This window comes from Chelonoidis abingdonii, chromosome 11 (genome assembly GCF_003597395.2).
Source record: "Chelonoidis abingdonii isolate Lonesome George chromosome 11, CheloAbing_2.0, whole genome shotgun sequence".
NCBI lineage: Eukaryota > Metazoa > Chordata > Testudines > Testudinidae > Chelonoidis > Chelonoidis abingdonii.
Window position 1 is genome coordinate 34,200,134 of NC_133779.1, and position 21,353 is coordinate 34,221,486.

The following is a 21,353-nucleotide window of genomic DNA, read 5'->3' on the forward strand; positions in this document are numbered from 1 at the left end:
GAACTAAAGTATGTTTACACTACGAAGCCTAAATCAGGATAGCTGTACTGGCATAGCCCCCTTTCTCGCTCCCCCCATCACCACATGCAGTATACGCTAACAGGAGTTCCAAACATCGTTAACAGATGCCCTCTTCCGTCAACACAGCTGCATCTACACTGGGACTTTTGTCAGCATGCCTGCGTAGGTCAGGTGTGTGGTTTTTTTCACACTCTTAACATAGCTATGCTGACATAACTTTTAAGTGTATACCAAACTTGACACAGCCCAAAAATGTGGAGAGTGCAAAAGTGGCTTAAAGCTCTGGTCACAGTTCAAGGCAACAGCACCTGCATCCCCCTTCCATGGCCCAGCAAGGGCACCCACTTCTAGGCTCCCCAGCTGTCACCTTTCTTGGGTGGAGACTAGGGTGACCAGATGTTCCGATTTTACAGGGACAGTCCTGATTTTTGGGTCCTTTTCTTATATAGGCTCCTATTACCACCTACCCCCATCCCGATTTTTTACGCTTGCTGTCTGGTCACCCTAGCGGAGACCTATGTCTCATTCTCTCCTGATCAGGGCTTTTTCCAGGCTGCACGGTTCCCTGCCTATGCTGTGAGATCCTCAAAGCCAGACTGCATAAACCAACATGCAACTGCCATTTGCTTTCTCCTCAGAGACTATAAACAGCATAATTGTCCACAGCTGTGTTCCCACGCAGCTTTTTCTAGGGAAGCACATTTATTCGTAAGGAGAAAGTAGTACTGCGAAAATAACAACAGGTAGGGATGTAAAATATTAAATGGTTAACCAGTAAGCATTAGTCTTACCGGGTTAACCCATTTTAACCATTAACCCCCAGCCCCGGGCCAACCGGCCAGAGCAACCCCAGACCCTCTCCTTTTAATCGGTTAACTGATTGAACAATATAATTTTAAACATTTACATGGTTAACTTTTAAAACAATATTTAGATCCTTAATTAAAAAACCTACATACATGCTAGAAAGCTTACCAGATGCCTCCTCAACTTCAATCCTTACAACCCTTCTCAGAAAGGATACTCTGTGCAGGAGGGCCTCAATCCTATCTGTTTACTGGATCAGAAAGGAGGCCTGCCTCTGAGTCAGTTCAAATTCAGGCTATTTATCCAAAAGCCATTTCTTTGTCCATTGGTCTCTGGAGAATCCAGTTTGAACCAGCATATATGAGCTTCCCCAGCAGTGGTACTTCTCTGGAGGTGTTACAGCCTAACAAAATGTGCCTAATCACTCCTCAATGTTTTTAGTTCCTGGAAGGCTGCGGTCCACGTCCCCCATAGTATTACATACAATCCCTGGCCCACGATGATACATAAACTTAATACAAACAAAATCTCCCAAAGATACTGCAGGAAATTGCCATATCTATCACAGCTTCCAAACCCAAACACAGCAATGGAGCACCCTAGAAGGTTCACTGACCTTGTTCACTGTGTGTGTGCACGCACGTGGTGGTGGGGATGTCTTTCAGATAAGACTTCAAAAATTAAGGGCCCCTGTCTATACCGCATGGACATTAAAGACCCCAGGTCCTGACTCTCCATCATTCTGTACCTTGTGCAGTCATTTACACTGGTACAATGCAAATGTAAAATGCTACACCCACTTTACATTTGCTCTGCCTGTTAGAAATGTCTTCATCAGGTGCATGGCAACAGAGAATCAACCTCCACTTCCTCCTCCACCATTTTTAAAGCTAAAACTCAATTTTCCTAACTCTGAAGGATGAAGCTCTGAGTCAGCCCTGCTGGAATTACAGCTTGCAATTCCCTGGCATTTAAGGATGTCAATCCTGATGTCTAGGGTAAGCCACCAGCCTTGCTGCACATCATTGTGTGTATGTTTTAATAACAGATGGAATGAAGAATGGGCTATCTGCCATCATTTAAAACTATGTAACAGTGACTGTACAGATCTGATTTAAGATAACAAATTAAGATAATATTGTCCCCAGGATGCTAAATATGGGACAATTATGCATTTGGGCAGTTCTGAAGCAGTTATGTTTGATTTGTCCCCATGCTGAGACAGTACATGTTCCAACTTATTTTTAAACCAACCTACATTTATAATCTCTGCTTTAAGAGCAAAACCCAATTTAGCCTTAACCATGAAACCATGACTAGTGCCTCCATAATACGAAGACTATAAAGACCCCTTCATTATAGAGAAACTTTTCAGAGTCTAAACCAGGGGTGGGCAAATTTTTTTGCCCAAGGGCCACATCTGGGTATGGAAATTGTATGGTGGGCCATGAATGCTCACAAAACTCGAGGTTGGGGTGTGGGAGGGGGTGAGGGCTCCAGTTGTGAGTGTGGGCTCTGGAATGGGGCCAGAAACGAGGAGTTCAGGGTGCAGGAGGGGGCTCTGGGCTGGGGTGTATGGGGAGGGTGGGGGTTCCAGGCTGGGACCAAGGGGTTCAGAGAATGGGAGGGGGATCAGGACTGGGGGTTGGGGCACAGGAAGGGGTCAGCGTTGCAGTCCCTAGGTGGCACTTACTTCAAGCAGCTCGCAGAAGCAGCGACATGTCCCCCCTCTGGCTCCTACGTGAAGGCGCTGCCAGGCGGTTCTGCATGCTGCCATGTGCACAGGTGCTGCCCCTGCAGCTCCCATTGGCTGCAATTCCCAGCCAATGGGTGCTGCAGGGGTGACACTTGGGGTAGGGGCAACAGGCGGAGCCCCCCTGGCTGCCCCTACGCATAGAAGCCAGAGCGGGGACATGCCCCTGCTTCCAGGAGCCGTCCGGAGCCTCAGCAAATGTGGAGCAGGGCAATCCCAGACCCCATTCCCTAGCAGGACCTCCAGGGCCGGATTAAAATGTTTGAAGGGGCCGGATCTGGCCCCCAGGCCATAGTTTGCCCACCCCTGGTCTAAACAGTGGAACCATTTTAACCTTTCCAAGGGTTTAAACCTGCCACACATCATGAAATATAAAGGAGAATGACAAAAAGCAATGTCAGTGTTTCCATCAAGACCTCATTTCTCAGGGAACAGATACAATACTGCAGCTCAGGTGAAATAACAGAAAATAAGGAAATTTGACCATTCGTTGTAGAAACTGAAAGAATGTTCCCAGAACATTGTTAAGGTCCCTTCCTATGCTGTGCAGTAATAGTCTATAAATGGGTTACAGGCTGTTCTTTGCCACTAACCTGTGTGACTGCAGAATCTAAAGAAATCTGCAAAATGGTCCAGAGGTCCATGCTACATTAACAGTTGGGGGTGGATCTCAGTTCCAGTCCTTTTCTCTCCAAGGCAAGCGTGAGTTGGGAATGCTGCAGCTGGTCAATATTAACAGCAATACAAGTTACTCTTGCTACCTGGAGAGGTCTATGCCTGCTGATTTGTTTTTATAGTGAACAGAATGCTAATTTATGTCCTGCTTAGAGGATGCTGCCAGGGTGGGCATGTTCCAAGAAGGAACAGGACTCGTGTCCTGCCTTATTGCAACAATATTTTTTCCCCCAGGAAGAGTCTCTTATTATGGGCCCAAATCTTCTTGTCTCCATGCACTTAAAACTCCCACTGGTGTCAACGGAATTTCTGGAGGTGCACTGACTGGAGGACTGGGCCCTAAGGTGTTCGAAGATTAAGGCTTCAAACAACCCTCTTCCCATTTCACACAACGAAAACCTGCCCATTCTCCTTGGAGGATGCAGGGGCCCAGAAGATTCTCAGCAAGTAGGAGGACTGCAGTGTCAGCAGCAGACTATCCTTTACTCTATGGCAGTCCCATCATGGGCACTTCACGGGCATGGGACACCTGTTCAGTTTGGGGGATGGAGCAGGGGCAGTCTTCGCCATTCTACCCTCCCTTGGAAGGGGATATCCGCACCTAGGCTGTTATTGTTTGAAGCAGTGGTATCTCAGGCTGTGTTCACCTTTGAAGGGAGATTTGCACAGGTGAAGGCAGCCTGCCTAGAGAGAGAAGGATCCAGAGGAGCAGGAAGGGGGGATTCCTGGTATCGAAAGAGTGGGCTCTTCTGTGTCCCCATTTGAGGATGGGGTTTCAGGGGAATTCCACGTGATGACGACCTCTGAGTTTCCAACCTCTTCAAGGAGAGCACAGGTTAGCCTCTTGTTGGGTAACTTCTACATTTATACTCAGTGCAGAGGAATTTGTGCATTAAAAATAAACAAGAATAAGAACCCAGATGACTCCTGCTTTTGAGAATCTCTTTGTCCAAAGGTTAGAGATTTAGCTCCTGCCTGTACAGTTTGATGTTTGTGGGTCTGTTTTTCAGTCCCATGGTGCTAGGCACTGCACAAACATATAAACAGTCACAGTGTGCAAGCCTCATTTTGCAATGGTGCAGTATGTCTACCTTAGGTATTCTCATCAGCATCATTATACTGCTGCGAATCTTCCTAACTCTAGACAAGCCCTTTTGAAATATGCCTTAGAAGTCATTGTGCAATCTCAGCCAGCAGATGTCTCCTTAATACACACTCTAGCTCAATTCACACACACAGCTTAACAGGGAAATGGACTTTCCATTAAAGTCATTCAAATTATATAGTCAGACATTCTGTAGAATATTTCCTGGCTGGCTCATGAAAACCTGTAATGCATATTCCACTTAGAAACAATTCTGCCAACAGATCATTTGTATCAAATGATAGTTTACACATTTCATCCAGAAAGAACCCCAAACCAAATTATAAACACCATGTGCTGGATGTGCCACACGCTGCTGAGATGCAGCCTTGTCTGGGGTGAGAATGGCAGCTCTTTAACAACATACAGCAACACTACACAACAGTATTTGCTCAAGTGTTATTTCTAAGGACATTTGCATTAATACAGGTTCTCTGCTTTCTTTCTACTTTGGCTGCTTGGCTTCAACTCAAACTGTAATCCTCTACTTGTTGGTTGTGACTTCACAATTGATTGCTATGGGAACAATTTTGATGTCATGGAGAATTATTAGTTCAGGTAGGGAGAAATAAGCAGCAAGAGCAAATAAATTCTTAAGAAACAAAGAGTCTGTTTACATGCAAATGCCCATGTGTGTTAAGGGGGTGAGGGAACAAAAATGCAGCTAATCTATGAGCAGTCCATTTCCAGAGAGATTTGGCAGTTTCCAATAATGCAACAGCAGCTCTTTAATATTTAACTGGCAAGAATTTCACTTGTAAAAAATGCAAACAAACTGGAAAGGTGAAGATTCAAATATCTAGTCAAATCTATCTATCCAACAAGCTTATCCATTAATAGCCACTGACCTGCTGGGTAACTTTGGGGAAGTAAGTCCCTTCCACTCTCTGTGCCTCTACTTTCCCTTAACCTGTTACCTGTCTTATCTATTTAGACGGTAAATTCTTCAATACAGAGACCATCTTTCACTATGTTCACATACTGCACCTAGCACAAGATCTTGGCTGAAGCCTCTAGATGTTACAATTTGTAACAAAACAGATGAATTTGTAGGGAGAAAAGTGAAAAATCATAGTCAATAAGGGGAAATTCTTAATATGATTCATGGCTGTAGGCTGGGAACTTTGCATGTCTGACAAGATAAGTAGGGGTCAGTCCTAGTCAGGGCGTGGATAAAGGAACACCTAGGTGGTGCTGGTTACTTAGAAGGTGATGCTCACCCCTGAGTCGGCACTGAAGCTAATGCCACAGCATGGTGATGGAGGGGTGTGGAATGGGCTGTCTTCTGGATGAGAAGGGAAATTGAAGTCCTCACCACTTATCTTCATTAAACATCTTGCCATTCTCTTCACAAGAATAGGGGCAAGAACCTGTGTCCCAGAGCAAAAGGGGGTTCTGTCTCTATTCCCCAGTCTACCATACACTTCCGTGCCTGCCCCATTTTGTTTCCCTTCCAGCCCCCCACAGCATCCTCTCTCCTAATTAGCCTGTACCCCATTCAGCCCCCACAGCCCCAGACCTGCTTCCCCATGTCCTCTATCAGTCCTCACCACTAATTAGCCCCCACCAGCTCCAACCCCCATTACCCCCTCATCCTGCCCCCATCAGCTCCAACCCCCATTACCGCCAGCCCCACCAGCTCCAACTTCCATTACTTCCAGCCCCATCCCATTACTCCCCCACCCTACCCCCTTTACCCTCTGCACCCCCGTCCCTCCCCATACCCACTCACCTCACCAGCTCCAACCTTCATGACCACCCATCAGTCCCCTTACCCTGCCCCCCAGTCCTGCCCCCATTACCTCCCTCACCTGCCCCATTACCCCCTCACCCCACCAGTCCCTCCCCATTACCCCTCACCCCTGTCCCATTACCCTTCATCCCACCCGCTCCAACCCCCCCATGACCACCCCATCCCATTAGTCCTCCACTCTGCCCCCTCGCCCCCACCAGTCCCTGCCCCATTACCCCCTCACCCTGTCCCATTACCTTCTCATCCCCACCCGCTCCAACCCCCATGACCACCCCATCCCATTAGTCCTCCACTCTGCCCCCCTTGCCCCCACCAGTCCCTGCCCCCATTACTCCGTCACCTGCCCCCATTACCCTCACCAGTCCCTGCCCCATTACCCTCTCACCCTGTCCCATTACCCTCTCATCCCCACCCACTCCAACCCCCATGACCACCCCATCCCATTAGTTCCCCACCCTGCCCTCTTACCCCCACCAGTCCCTGCCCCCATTACCCCCTCTCCCTGCCCCATTACCTTCTCATCCCCACCTGCTCCGACCCCCATTAGCCCGTTGCCCGGCCCCCTTACCCTTTCTCCCACAGCAGCCCCACCCATTACCCCCTCAATCCCGCCAGCCCCTGACCTCACACCCGCCCCATTACTCCCTCTCTCTCTCTCTCTCTCTCTCTCTCTCTCTCGCCCCAGGCTCCTGGGCGCTGAGGCAGTTGCCCGTGGGGAGGGGGGGCAGCCGCAGACTGGCTGAGGTGGGTCCCCAGTTCCCGGGGCTCCGCGCTCACTGCGCGCCACTACCACCGCCCCCGCCCCCGCCCCCGGCCGAGGGAGGGACATGCCCCGGAGTGACGGCTAAGGTGACCCCGCCCCTGAACGTTCTCTCCTCCCTCCAATTGAAGCGCCAAAGCGCGCGCCAACTCCCGGCCCCACCCCTACCCCACCTGATTGGCCGGATGTCGCCCCGCCCCCTATGTGAGCGACAACGCTAGGGCCAACCAGCCGCCGCGGAACGCAGGCCTCCGCCCTTCCTCGGGAAGAGGGCGAGGCCTGCATGTGACGTAAGACGAGAGGGTAGCAACAGTTGCCTCGAGGCCCCGCGCGAGGCGCCATAGTGACCGTAGTCCTGGAGACTGTTACTTGCCAACGGTAGCAACACGCAGCCCCGGCAGCCGGAGCCCAGCGCAGCCCGGGGAGCCCGGCGGGGAGGGCAGGTGAGAGGGGAGGGATGGGATGGGATGGGGTCCCTGAGGGGAGGCGCCCCCACCCCCTTGGAGGTGCGACAAGACGGGCCCAGGGGCTGGAGTGACCCGGTGTGCGGGTTGGGGTGAAACTGGTTTGGGGCCGAAGGGCAGGAACGGCTTTGTGTTTGTGCGGGGGGCAGGAGTGACTCCGGTTTGGGCGAGGGAGGAGGGGGCAGCAGTGGCTCTGGTTTGTGCTGCGGGGCTGGAGTGACTTCGTTTTGGAGGCATGGAGGGGGGCTGGACTGAGGTAGACTAGTGTGAATTCGTGGCAGGGGGCAGGAGTGGCTCCAGTTGGGGGGGGAGGGGGCGGGAGTTGCTGGATTGGTGGGGACTAGTGTGACTCTAGTTCGTGGGAGGGGGCTGGAGTGACTGGTTATAGGAGAGGGAGGCTGGAGAGTCTGTGGAGGGACAAGAAGGCTGGAGAGATTCTAGCTTATGTGGGAGGGGGCTGGACTGACTGATCCGGGGGAGTGGGGCTGGAGTGAATCTTGTTTGTGTGGCAGTGTGAGGAGACCTGGAGTTTATCTGACTTTAGAGGAGGTGGAAGTGGAGTTAATCTAGTTTGTGCCATGGCTTCTCCCCTGGTTTTTGGCTGCATGCTGTTTATTATTAATGTAACTTATTTTCCTGCTGCCTCTTTGCAAACTTTTTCCTGTGGGTGTTGGGAGCTGTTGCTCAGAGGTTTCTCTGCCCAGCCCCTGCCTGAGGTATTTTTGGTGGGGGAGGCTTATCAGATGATGTACACACCACACTGGCCTCTTCTCTGTATTGGAGAGAGCCTGCCACAACCCCACTCTCCTCCCAACACTTTCTCCTGCCTTTTCCTTTTAGTGAAATGTTGCCTTTAACCAACTGCATAGTGAAGGTGAATTAATTGTTCTTACCCTTTCTCATAATACAAGATCAAGGGGACATTCAGTGAAATGGAAAGGTAACAAATATAACATTGATTAAATGCTTTTTTTCTTTTTTACCCAATGCATATGTAACCTGTGGAACTCACTACCACAAGAGTTTAGCAATATTTTACAGGGGATTTGACATATGTAGATATTGAAAACATCTGTTTTCATTACCTAGGATAAGATTGTATAAAGTATTTAAACCCTTGCGTTTCTGGGCATAAACAAACCTCCACTGATCGAGGTTAAGAAGAAACTTCCCCTGTGGGTAGATTATTCCTTAATTGTCCACTACAGAGTTTCTTGCACTTTCCTCTGAAGCATCTGGTTCTGGCCACTGTGAAAGATAAGGATACTGGATAAAATGGAACCATGTTCCTCTGAAATATTTTTTCCCATTTTTTTTAAGGGTTTGGGTTTTACATTTTCTCTCATTTATTTTCTTTCTTTTCCTTTAATTTTAATCTCTTTACTTCCCTTGCTTTTCTATCACTCTTATTCTGTAACTTTTCCAGTAACCACCATCATGCAAAATTATTTAATAGGTTTCTTTTAAACTTAGTTACCTTGTCTTTTTTTAAAAAAACAACAACAACCCAACAAATAAAAATCAGCCTTGGGACTCAGTTGTGGCAGTGAGTTGTGTTTCTTCACCCTCTGGTTATCTTGAAGGTGGGAAAATTGATACAAATGTTAGGGAGTTCAATACCTCTAACGATGAAAAATTATTTCTTCCTATTTTTGTGCCCTGAATTCCACATTTTGATGTTTTGTTTTGAACAAAAGTATTCCCTGAAAGAACAATCAGTTGGTACATAGCACTGGCCAAAGTAACCCATTACTACTTCTCCTTTTCACATTGTAAGTTTCTGGATGCATGGCATGAATGTGAATTAAAAAGAAGGAAAAATGGTAGCTGACTCAAGTAGCTTCTTTTTAAAGGAACTTGCATAAGCTTTGCTCCCTTTTTCTCCTGGGCTTTTATATTAACTTCACATCTAGCAAAACGAGTTTGGTTTCTACCTGTCGTTTATTTGATTCAATTCTCTGGAACTAGCAAGTATCACTCTCTGTTTTCCCTGCAGTTTTGAGTAATATGTGAAAATCTAAATAGGAACTTTGTGAAGCAGGTGCAGGCTATTCTTCACTTGATTGCTCCTGTTTATTTTGAATAACACATGTTGTGATACACCAAATATCAGTGTAAGAGAAAATCCACCTCAAATGTGTCTATTTCAGACTGAGTTCCTATAGACTGACTACATCATTCCATTCTTTAACTTGGATACTTATCATCCTACCTTTTTAATCTTTGTTGTTGAAAGATGCAAAATCTTGTTTGTTTATAGTACTTGAGGTAGAGTTGAGTGAATACCTCGCAACAAATGATATAATTTATTTTTCTGCACTTGGAATATGCACAAACAGATTATCGACTTCTTCAATTACATTGTTCAATTAACATGTTTTTGTTCAGTTTGTTTGGACTAAGAATAGTTTCCTGTAAATATACAATAATCGCTACTCAAAATAACTTGATTAATGGTGATTGGTCAGAAGGAAAGATAATCTTGTGCTTACAGCTTTGGACTTGGACTCCAAAGACTGCTCTAGTCCCTTAGGGCTAGGTTTTCAGTATTCACAATTGGAACCAGACTTTTAAAAGTACCTAGCACTCTGTAGCTCCCCCTGTGATATTTATGGCTACATTTTGAAAACCTGCTGCTGAGGTCTTTTTGAAAATCTTGGTGTTGCCAGCACTGTTCAAAAGTCATGAGATTAATTTAAAAAGAAACCAGCATTTATTGTTTAAAATGTGCCTTCTGTTTTTAGAGCCTCTAGACCATGTTTTCAAGCTCCTCTCTGAAACCATGAGGGCTAGAAATGGACTCTTTTTAAAGGAAAGGTAAGAGTCTCCTGTAATTATCTGACTGCAGGAGCTGGGGCTTCAAGAAAAACAACAAATATAGTGAGAATTGGCAACACTGACGTATTTCTCTGTGCCTTGGTTCCCAGTCTGTAAAATGGGAATGATACTGGTGCTGAAAGGATAATGAGAGGATGAATGTTTGTGAGATCTTCCAGTACTACAGAGGACTGAAGGAGGGGCATAGAAGGTTGCATGATATTGTTTCTGTTCTCTGAAAGTCTGCACAAGCCCTTCTGGCTTGGCTATGCACCAATTAGAAATTTATTTTCTATATAATCTTGGGTCTGTGACTTGGAAACTTGTTTTCTGTGAAGTTTTGTGCCAGTTCCGTATCTCTCTTAAATCTCTGCTTTATCACAATAAAATAGGACCAGACGCAGGGAAGTTCTGAGTACCCACAACTTCCACTGAAACCAAAGGACGTTGTGGGTATTTGGTATCTCTCAGGATCAGACCCTTGAATTGCAAATTTATAACATCAGTGCTAAAGGGAAATAAATCACAGTTACTTATATTTAACCCAGACTTTTTCTTTTTATCCTCCACTCATATGATTTCTAAGCCAAATTTGTTCAGGACTGATGTGAGACTGTCTAATCTCAATGGTTAACAACTGTTTCTTTTCTTGCTGGATCAGAATTAATAATTGCATAGAAAAACAAATTATTTTGGTAGTTTTTAAATAGCTTGATGTTTGTAAAACTTCAGAAGACTCACAAATCTTAACTTTAATAGAGACCTGGTTTCTTTTTTTAAATACAGTCTGAAAACATAGATGACTGAATTTATATTTTGCCCAATTATCTAGAATTAGAACTGCAAATGTTCTCTGGATCCAAAAGTATCTTATGGAGCACAAAAACATATAATGATGAGGGCCTTGCTGATTTAATAGCATATCTTAATGCTACACTCTTCAACAAAAGTTTCTGCTGAAGACTGCTGAGATATATTTAAACCAGTTTCCCCCTCTCTGCTTTTCTAGAAACAAATGCCAGCACAGTTAAAGTCTGGAAGTATGTCAGCTGGAGCAAAGTGTTGTCCTGACCAGCATGCCAAGACTTGAAGTGGGGTGCTGAGTAGACAGTCTAACTTACTTGAGCATTGGTAACTGCAATCCTGTGATTTGAGATTATATTTCTGATATGTGAAACATATGGATTTTTCTTTTGTTCTATCTGTGCATTGAGACTAGGTATTTTGTCTTATTCCTGTATTCAATTCTTTTTCTATGTTCAAACACTCGGAAATCCATCTTACTGTCTGAGAACATACTGGCTTTCTTCAGTTAAACTGTCCCATTGTTGGTGTAGCATGTGAACTAATTATGATGTGAATCTGTTAATAGGCAACATAATATATCTTTTCAGGCTGAACCATGTACACCTTAATACATTAGGTAACAGGGAACCCACTTACAGAGAATTTGTGTTCATAATGAACAATTCAAGCCATGAATTATTCCAGTGCACTGCACTGTGCGAATCATATTTCCAGCTACAGGGAATCCTCAGCTTTGAATGAAGTTGTTCTATGAAAACCTGCTGTATTTTTGTCTCAACTAGCTAATAAAGAACAAATAGAAAATACCAAAATTCTGCAGACACCATTCAGCTGTTTGGTTTTTTTAAGCATGTTGAGTTGTGTTTAGACATATGATTTCATCTCTTCGCTCAGTGAAGGAATTCTGTTACTTCCTCTTGTTTAAAGAATGTTCATATTTACTTATGACAGGGAGGTAGTCCTTTTTATTCTGTATGAAGTTGAGAAGCGTGGGACACTTTTGAGGTGTGGTGATGAGACTAGAAGGAAACACTTCAGGAGATTTCTGTGCAATGTAAAAGTGGTAGGACTTCTGCCAACCATGACCTTCAAAATTTTTTGATTTGGGTTCTGTTGATTTGGTGCTAGGTAGGATTTGAAGATCTGTACCAATGCCAAATAAGGGCATTTGTAAAGTAATTTACATATCACAATGGGTCTAGATTCTTTTGTTATTGTTTAAAAGAGAGTTTATTCTCCTGAGCATAACGTTGTCTAACGCAGAAAGACTTCCCAGCCTAGTTGACTTCTTCTATACTTGTGTTAATCTCTGCTAGAAATTTAGCCTTCTTAATAACTGGGCATTGCAGTTACACTTTCAAAGGGACCAGTATCACAAAACACTATGGTGAAGATGAGTGTGTGGAAGACATGTGCAAGTGTAATGAATCATCTACGGATACATAATGCAATCATATGTGGATACATACCTATGTGAATATTTACAAAGTAACAGCAGACAAAGAAAACTGATGTTCGCACATTCGTTTTGTTCTCTTTGGGACATTTGTTAGAAGAATTATTTAAACGAGGAAAGCTTTTGGGACTGGAGATAGACTGTATAGATGTGATAGCACATGTGTCCTCACCATCACCATGTACTATCACTCATGATGAAGATGGACCGACTCGGCCAGATTCATCCCTGGTGTAACTCAGTGATGTCCTTGAACTTACTCCATGGGTGAATTGGGCTCACTCTTATTAACAAATACCTGAGAGCTGACTTCCAAAATCTTGCCCTATGTGTGGGGAAATGCATACAGATGTGTCCTAGGCCAAAATTGAATGTAGTCATGATCTTTGTGTCAGAGTCGGTATGTTATCTATTCAGCTTCAAAGAGTACAACTGATGAGACTGGTTTTTATTACCATCATAGCTATTTGCATGTTACAACTAAATCTTCTGATGGGCTTATTAGGTCTTCTGATATCAAAAACAAAAACCTGGGACGCTCTGATTTTTTTTAAGGGATGGCTTGTTCCTTTGAAAGGAATGTATTTATTTTAGTATCTTTTGAAAATGGCTTATTATGCTGAAATGGGCATTTTAGAGGAAATGATCATATACAGGTATTAGTGAATTTAGGCTGTAGCAACTGTACACCTCTTAGCCACCCACTGTATCCAGAATGGCTAGTAAATATAGACTCTTGAACCCTAAAGTGAGGATTAGTTACAGGAAAAGATATGGGCAGGATGCAATATTGACCTTTTGAAATTTTAAGTCTGCTTACTGGAAACTATCTCCAGTGTAGTAAAGCATGTAAATACCTACTGAATATATATGAATATGTTCTCTGTTGCTTCTGCCTTTGTGGAAATGTTATTTTTCATTATCTGATTCTTTGTCTGTATTTGTATGGTTTATTTTGATACCCATTTAGTGTGAATCATGTAGCTTTGGCTGCATCTGGCACCCCATTCCAGAACTAGATTTTAAAGTGTGCCCAGCTCGTATGTAAGTCGCAGGATGGAATTAAGATGTGTCCTGCATTAATGTACAAGTTGCTGATGGAATTTTATTTCTGCAGAGGTATTGGAGTTGCTAAAAGAAAGTGTCCTGGGAGACTTCATTATCTGTGTGTCTGACAATTCTTAATTATTTGTATTATGGTAATGCCCACAGGCCTCAATAAAAGATCAGGTGCCTCATTGTGCATGCCACTGGTACAGAGACTTAACTAAGGCCATGACGTAACTGAGGCCATGTCTTCTACGTTATGGACAGTATGGGGCTGTAGCTATGCTGTTGTAACCCTGTAGCGTAGACACAGATTACAGCAATGGAAGGAGTTTTTCCATCAGTGTAGGAACACCACCTCCCCGAGTAATGGTAGCTAGGTTGACAGGAGCATTCTTCCATCAACGTAGCTGCGTTTACAGCAGGGGTTAAGTCTGCAATTTTTACACCACTGAGCACTATGTTGACCTAACTTTTAAGAGTAGACCAGGCTTAAGAAAGTTCCTGCCTCAGAGACCTGACAGTCTAGGAGTGTGACAAGATACAGCAGATAGAGAAAAGGACAGGGGACAAGGTGAGGTAATGGTGAAATGAACATGTTAAGCATACTAAGTAGTAGCCTCAGCTCACCACCTGCCTAGGCATTGTCAGACTGCTCTTCAGAGTTAGCTTAAGATCCTGTGGCCACCATGACAACCATGGGACTGTCCCAGACAGTTTCTGGCTCAATATTCAGCTGGCCAAACACTGGAATTTGGATTTTGGGATGGAATTAGAGGTAACAGGGTAACTAATCTGTGGAATTTGCTGTTGGATGATATTGTTGAGGTCAAGACTTTTAGTAGGATTCAAAAAAGGATTGGCCGCTGGTTTGGTTAAGAAGATCCACATTTATGTTAGATGGGGTGCAAAAAGGGTTATATATATATATAACCTTCCTGCTTCAGAGCATAAGCCAATTGTTGACTGATGGGGGTTGGGAAAACAAGGATTCCCCTATGGTAAATTATTCCATAGTGTTGAACTTTGGGTGGGAAGGAGGTGGTTGTTTGGTACTTTTCTCTGGAGCAATTTGTACTGACCAGTGTCAGAGGCAGGTACCAAATTAGATGGGTTACTGGTCTGACCCAGTATAGCAATACTTAGAGGTCACAGACTGACCACTATCTCTTCAGTTCCGGGACAAGTATAAAGGTCTTCTTTTGATAGCCCATCCTCAGCGACTAATGGGAGTGTGCTAGGTTTCAGAAGTCTCTGAAGGAGAGCATTACCTTATCCACAGGCCACTCAGCCAGTGGGTGAGGCATTTTATAATGAACTGTTATCCTAAACTGTTGATGGAGTGGCTGTTGAAGTCAGGGAAGTAGCCGTTTAAATTTGCTGGTCAGAGTGGTATTTTGATTGTCTGCTGCTGATGAAACAGGAGGAGACAATGATGTGGCATTCGTGGCAGAAGTCTTTCTCACTGTGACCAATGGTATCCAGAAAGGTTTTGAAAAGATTATTCCATGGCTTTGAAGAAGAGTAACTTCAACTTCACTAGAGCATAGCATTTGTTGGGCAAAACTGTACAGGGTAGTTAATCTCGCTAACTTGCGTCTGGTGATGGAGTGTCTCTCTCTGAGGAATTTTCATGTTACCTTGCAGGTAAGGTTTCATTGAGTCTGCTTGAGCTATCTACCACTAACTTACTAGAGCCCTGGGTGGCTGGCATAAAAGCTTTTTGCTTGGGTTTCAGCAATGCCTCTTACTGAGGTTCTGGAGATGATGGAGGATGTGTGGGCTGAGAGTTAAGAGGGACAGGGATTGGCTGGGGTAAGCCAACGTGGAGGTTCCAGGGCTTTACTGGAGTTGATTTTCAATTATTCCTCAAGGTGGGGAAAGATGTAGCATCTGCTAATGGAACAATTTTAGGTCTTTGTTCAGTTAATTGCTTGAGGTCAGCAACCTCTCCAGTTGTTATCTTGTCTCAAATATACCTTATCTGGTTGAAAAGGTGAGTGTGAAGAAAGTCTAGAGTCCCTGGATTTCCTTCGCCCTATTTAATGTGACCTTCATCCTGAGTATGGTACAGAGACAAAACCTGTTTTCTTTATTATTATTATTATTATAATGTATTTATTAATTTGTATACTTTAGCACCTACCAGCACTAGTCATGGACCAGGACCCCATTGTGCTTGGCTCTGTACGTACACAGAATCTCTTCCTGGTTATAAATAAAGATCAGATATTTGTGCTGATTCTTTTAGGTCTGTCAGATGCCTCTAATACCATTAAGAAGGAGTTCTTGTGGCATCTTAGAGACTAACAAATTTATTTGAGCATAAGCTTTTGTGAGCTACAGAATGTACAGAATGGAACATATCTCTAAGGTGCCACAAGTACTGTTCTTTTTGCAAATACAGACTTAACACAGCTGCTACTCTGAAACCTGTCATCTAATACCATTGACCATGAAGTATGGGTGATAAGTTTGTAGAACCTGTAAGAGAAAATGGAATTGCTTGAGTGCTTTCTCTTCTTTGTGGGAGATCTGAATAGTATTGGGCAACTTTTTTGCCTCTTCTGTTTAGTGTGTATGGGATTTAAGAAGGTTAGCAAGAAAGTGTGGGCTGCAGTATTTTCAATATGCAGATATCACTCAATTCTATGTTCTCCGATCTGTCATTTGGGGTAGAGGGGGTAGAGAGACTTACCTGCTATCTATTAGAGATTAAAAGCTAGCTGACTGAGGCTCAACCCAGATAATGCTGGGTAATGCTGATAAGGTGAAGAAAGCACCAGAAGGAATGGGAGAGGTTATATCAGTCCCTCTGACTTCTGGAGTTTGCCTATGTTATTCTCCAGAGGGTCTTAGTTATGGACAGTCTGGGCCACAACTCAGTGAGGGAAGCAGGAAGAAAGATTTAGCAAAATGTGGCAGGTGGGTAAATCATTTCCCCCCCCCCCCCCCCCCCCCTCTATAGTGGCATTCACAAGGAACTAAGGCAGGCAGCAAGATTTAATTTTTCTCTTAGGCCAGATGTAACAGTCAATGAATCTATCCAGGTTCAGACAGGAAGCAAATTAATAAATTTCATTTATCTAGATTATGTTTTTGCTTGGCTAGAAAATAGAATTCTACACTAGCCTCTGATAAGGTGAAGATCACGAAAAACGCAAAGCAAGGAAATTCTGAGATAAGACGGCACTCCTTATCTCAGGTACATTGTGCTTGGGCATTGCAGTTCTGAAGGTTCTGTGTGAGAATGCCCTTCTCTTTTCAACTCCTTCCTCCTGAATTGTTTTGGGATGTACTGGCAATAAATTGACAGAACTTGAAATCCTTTCTGTGGCCTAAAGACTGTGTGCTCACGCGCGCAAGCACACACACACACACACACACACAAATTCTACTCATCTCTTCTTCAATTTCTGAATGTAAACATATTTCCTATTTTGTTTTAAATCAAAATCCACCCAGCACATGAAATGTGAATCTTATCAAATATGCATGACATTCAGGATGAACAGCCATGATGGGAGGTATTTCTTTAACAAGTGCAGATAATAAGATGCAATAATGGCTTTTGGTCACCAAGTTAATTCTACAGAGTTGCCTTCTGCCTGACAAAGATTTATTCTTTTTAATATGATAGACACATTGCATTGTTCTCAAGGTTTGAACCAATGAGGAAAATGAAACTTCCTCGCTTTCATCCAGCTCTTGAAACCTTTACAGAAGTAGCAGCCTGCCTACTGACTACATAGTTTCCACAAAGGATAGGAATAAATGGTCAGTTTTCACAATGGAGAGAGATGAACAGCAGAGTCCGCCAAGTATCTATACTGGGACCTGTGCTGTTCAACATACTAATTAATGATCTGGAAAAGGGGATGAAGAGTGAGGTGACAAAGTTTGCAGGTGAGATGAAATTATTCAAAACAGTTAAGTCAAAAGCTGACTGTGAGGCGTTACAGAGGGCTCCCACAAAACTGGGTGACTGGACAACAAAATGGCAGATGAAATTCAATATTGATAAATGCTAAGTAATGCATATTGGAAATAATAATCCCAACAATATATATACGATAGGTTCTAAAATAGTTGTTAGCACCCAAGAAAGATCTTGGAGACCATGGATATTTCACTGAAAACTTCTGACCAATGCACAGCAACAGTCAAAAAACATTAACAGTATGTTAGGAACTGTTAGGAAAGGAATAGAAAATAAGAGAAAATATCATAATGCCGTTATATAAGTCCAGGGTGCATCCACATTTTGAATACTGTGTCCAGTTCTGGTTGCCCCATCTAAAAATGGACCTAGTGGAAATGGAAAAGGTGCAGAGAAGGCTACCAAAGATGATCCGGGGTATGGAATGGCTTCCATATGAACAAAGACTATAAAGATTAGGGCTAGTCAGCTTAGAAAAGACATGACTAAGTGGGGGTATGATAGAGGTCTATAAAATCAGGAATGGTGTGTGGAGGGAAATGAATAGAGAGGGGTCACCCAGTGAAATTAATAGGCAGCAGGTTTAATACAAACAAGAGGAAGTACTTTTTCATATAACGCACATCTAGCCTGTGGAACTCATTGCCAAGGGATCTTGTGATGGCCAAAAGTATAACTGGGTTCAGAAAATACCTGGTTATGTTCATGGAGGTTATGTCCATCAATGTGTAACCAAGATGATCAGGGTTACAACCCCATGCTCGGGCAACTTTAAGCCTCTGACTCAGAAGTCATGACTAGACAACAGGGATGAATCACTCCATAATTGCCCTGTTCTGTACACTGACCCTGAAGCTCTGGTATGGGCCACTGCCAGAGACAGGATAAAGGGCAAGATGGAGCATGGTCTGACCAACTGTGGCAGCTCTTGTGTTCTTATGTATTTAAAGTAGAGGTTTTCCTAGGTTTACTTCTTTTCCCAAACAAATACAAGTAAAGTTAATCCCTCTTCATGGTCCAGGCACCATATGTAGCATTTGTTGCCTCCTGAAATTGATGATGCACAATCATTATTTATTAAGCACTGAGAATATGCTGGGCACTGTAAAAGTAAGACAGCCCTGGCTTTGCAGAACTTACAGCCCAGGGCATTCAAACATTGGCTACCAGGCACAGAGTTTACTGTTGCAATTTTATTGTCTTTCTATAAGATTCCTTCCAACAATAGACTCAGCAGTGTTTACGGATAGGGCCCTAAAAGACAAAACACTCTGGGAGATCCAGAGCAGAGAGAGAACTTGATATTATAACCGACTCACTTTTTGCTTGAATCACAGAATTATTTGCTTGTACACTACAGCTATTAGATGTTTATATATGTTACTAGGCTTTTAGGTGTGCTAAAAGTTCATTATTATAATAGAATTGTTATAGCTTTAAAAAAAAAAAAACTTCAGATATTTGCATTTCCATTCTTTTTAGTCTCTTCTAGATGCTGTTCATATTGGTATGATGCCTGTAACTTTAAGAGAAACCATTTCTACTGGACAAACAAGTAGTCTTCAAAATACCTATGGAATCTTCTTGACTTATTAAATACAAGGGCATTTTTTTTTGGTTCAGTATTGATTTGGTTTACTTATTCATAGTACAATTTTAATAAAGTGGAATAAGTTGTTAAAACAATTAAACTGGCCTTGGGATACATTCCTTAAAATAATGAAAGCCAAGTTGTCTATTAACACCTTCTCTAGTGAAGGGGGTGAGATTTCAGTGCAGCCAGTGCTGGATATTATTATTAGTTAGTGCATTAGGTTTGCCTGGATTCTGGAATTTTAAAAGCAAGTCCAATGCCTAAGCATCATGTATTAGAGGGATGTAACAAGCTGGAATAACTTTCTACAGATTCATTCTTCAGTGCTAATTATTAACTCAAATAAATAGCATTATCATTTTATCATAGTGCTGAGAGGTCCCAAAGGGGGATTGAGGCCATGTTATACTAAGCGCTGTACAGAAATATAATAAGACACCGTCCCTGCTTCGAAGAGCTTGCAATTTAAATGGACAAGATAGAGAAAATAAATTCTCTTTGTCAGAGATGGTGGCGAATTCCCTTGTTCTAGCAGTAGTGTTTTGTTGGTCAGAGAAGCATCCTTATGGGATTGCAAGTCTCCATCCAGTGTTCTGCCTCTTCAACTGCTTGTGCTTAATCTTCCCTATTGATGGGGGTAACAGCTATAGACGCAAACTTTTAGTTATAAGGAAATCGGTGCTCCTCTACCTTCTGGGAGTGGGAGGTGGAAAGAGGAGATGGATTGGTTTATGAAGGGTTAATTAAAGTTTCTAAAGTACTTTTGAGATCCTTGGGTGACCGATGCTTTATACATGCAAAGTGTCTATAATAGCTAATGCCTTGTAGCACCTAATGACAAAGCCCCAAACGGTATGAATGACCAAATTCTCTTTTCACACATTTGTAGATTTCTGAAATATTTACATTTTAGGCTGAAACTTTCCAGCTATATGATAGAAGTGTGTGTGTATAAGTGAGTGTAAATATTATAAATGTTTGAGAAAAGTTTATAGCAAAGTTTACAGAACATAATATTGTATGGACAAGCTTTTTCAAAAGATGAAAACAAAACACTAGTATGTGAAACCATTCCAAAAGCAATCTAAAAGAGATAATTATTTCCAGTCTAGAAATATTTTAGATTCCTACCCTAAAACAGCAGTATTTCTTTTTCTAAATACCATCAAATAACTGTATTCAGATATCATTCATACTGTAATCATTATTCATATTCCCTGAAGACTTTTATCTAATGCTTTGACTTGTGATAAGTCTCCTATTAGTCTATTGTTATGGAATTTGTTATCATAGCTTTCATTTTGGCAGCTGTTTAGTTGAACTTATGTTCTGATCTCAGCCACGCAGAACATTGTTCATGTTATACATTCTGTGAATCCCTCTTCAAATTCTCCTCCACCTATATAAGACTACAGAATGTCATATGTAATCAATTTCATTCTAAAATTTACTTTATAGCTTCCTTTGATTTTTATATCTCAGCTGTTATGGAATATAGACCCATTTTCCACTGAGTCTCTTGTTCAAATCAGTCCTACACTGGCAGTGACTGAAAGTCATTATTACTGACTAATAACTGGTCTGTGTGAAATGAGTCGATGATTTTCTACCAGGTTCCTAAGTGCCACTTATTCACATTACAAAACCATGTTTATAGCACCATTGTTTATGCCCTCAGCAACTCATGAATGCTTAGGGAGCTTGAGCAACCCTCTTGCCTTTGGAGATGGTGCTTCCAGGTCAGCACTGAGACATGCTAATGGGTTACAAAGCCCATGACTCACTAAGAGAGGTATGTAAGAACTAATAGGATCAACTAATGTGATAAATATTGTATGTACATTGGAAGTTCTTTTTCCAGAAACCTTAGTCTAGTAGAGTACAATGGATTTAGTGTATTTAAAGCCAACAGTGAGTTGAAAACAAATTTTAGAAGGTAAAGAATTCTCTGTACTAATCCTGTTTTATGAGTTTATAAGAATACTTTTATTTTTCTCCTGTAGAAACACAGTGTACACACACAAAGAAGGATTTACAGAACAGGAGATCAAGGCTGTGGGCCAGACTTTTCTGTTCTTCACAAATTGCTTCAAGCATCATTGCTATAATTTTCTTTAAGGAAGAGAGCCAACAAAGACTCTTATAATAAATCACTTAAAATGTTTCCATGCATCTCTTTCTTGAGTAACACCTTTGAGAAATCTCTCCATAGCTTTCTGAAAACATGTCAGAGGTTGAGACTAGCTGACTTTGTGGCATATATGTACAAGAAAAATACATCTTGTATTAATACTTTCCCCCAACAATGTGTCTGT

General features: G+C 42.8%; 1 protein-coding gene across 2 annotated transcripts in view; it reads left to right on the forward strand.

Moving 5' to 3' along the window:
* Positions 1 to 7,226: 7,226 nt before the first annotated feature.
* Positions 7,227 to 21,353, forward strand: part of RFX2 (regulatory factor X2) — a 95,470-nt gene continuing 81,343 nt past the window's right edge. For both annotated transcript variants that reach the window (XM_075070866.1, XM_075070867.1), the window contains exon 1: positions 7,227 to 7,356. The gene's annotated coding sequence lies outside the window, so the exon portion shown is untranslated. The remainder of the gene's footprint in view (positions 7,357 to 21,353) is intronic.